Consider the following 1,394-nt stretch of genomic DNA (forward strand, 5'->3'; position numbering starts at 1 on the left):
AGTAACATCCTCATTCTCTTCAGAAGAAGAATACTCATCAGAGCTCATGAAGGGCATAAGGAGGTTCAATGGAATCTCTATGGTCTCTAGATGAGCCTCAGATTCCTTTGGTTCCTCAAAGGGAAACTCCTTGTTAATCACTGGACGTCCCAGGAGGTCTTCCTCCTTGGGATTCACGTGCTCCCCTTCCTCCTTGGATTCGGCCATGATTGTTATATCAATGGCCTTGCACTCTCTCTTTGGATTCTCTTCTGTATTGCTTGGGAGAGTACTAGGAGGAGTTTCAGTGATCTTCTTACTCAGCTGGCCCACTTGTGCCTCCAAATTTCTAATGGAGGACCTTGTTTCATTCATGAAACTCAAAGTGGCCTTAGATAGATCAGAGACTAAATTTGCCAAGCTAGATGGATTCTGTTCAGAATTCTCTGTCTGTTGCTGAGTGGATGATGGAAAAGGTTTACTATTGTTAAACCTGTTTCTTCCACCATTAGTAAAGCCTAGTTGAGGCTTTTGTTGATCCTTCCATGAGAAATTTGGGTGATTTCTCCATGAGGGGTTATAGGTGTTTCTATAAGGTTCACCCATATAATTTACCTCTGCTATTGCAGGGTTCTCAGGATCGTAAGCTTCTTCTTCAGAAGATGCTTCTTGAGTACTGTTGGATGCAGCTTTCATTCCATTCAGACTTTGAGAAATCATATTGACTTGCTGAGTCAATATTTTATTCTGAGCCAATATGGCATTCAGAGTATCAATTTCAAGAACTCCCTTCTTCTGAGGCATCCCATTACTCACAGGATTCCTCTCAGAAGTGTACATAAACTGGTTATTAGCAACCATGTCAATAAGTTCTTGAGTTTCTGCATGCATTTTCTTTAGGTGAATGGATCCACCTGCAGAAGTATCCAATGACATCTTAGCTAATTCAGACAGACCATCATAGAATATATCCAGGATGGTCCATTCTGAAAGCATGTCAGAAGGATACTTTTTGGTCAGTTGCTTGTATCTCTCCCAAGCTTCATAGAGGGATTCACCTTCCTTCTGTCTGAAGGTTTGAACATCCCCTCTAAGCTTACTAAGCTTTTGAGGAGGGAAGAACTTGGCTAAGAAAGCCGTGACCAGCTTATCCCAAGAGTTCAGGCTATCTTTAGGTTGAGAATCCAACCATATTCTAGCTCTGTCTCTCATAGCAAAAGGGAAAAGCATGAGCCTGTAGACTTCAAGATCTACTCCATTAGTCTTAACAGTATCACATATCTGCAAGAATTCAGTTAAGAACTGAAAAGGATCTTCAGCTAGAAGTCCATGAAACTTGCAGTTTTGTTGCATCAGAGAAACTAATTGAGGTTTAAGCTCAAAATTGTTTGCTCCAATTGTAGGGATGGAGATGC

General features: G+C 41.2%; 1 non-coding gene across 1 annotated transcript; it reads left to right on the forward strand.

Moving 5' to 3' along the window:
- The first annotated feature begins 969 nt into the window (after positions 1 to 969).
- Positions 970 to 1,077, forward strand: LOC112745968 (small nucleolar RNA R71). Its single transcript, XR_003173871.1, has one exon. It is a non-coding gene; the product is annotated as a small nucleolar RNA R71 (small nucleolar RNA).
- Positions 1,078 to 1,394: the final 317 nt, after the last annotated feature.

Source organism: Arachis hypogaea, chromosome 14 (assembly GCF_003086295.3).
Source record: "Arachis hypogaea cultivar Tifrunner chromosome 14, arahy.Tifrunner.gnm2.J5K5, whole genome shotgun sequence".
Classification (NCBI taxonomy): domain Eukaryota; kingdom Viridiplantae; phylum Streptophyta; class Magnoliopsida; order Fabales; family Fabaceae; genus Arachis; species Arachis hypogaea.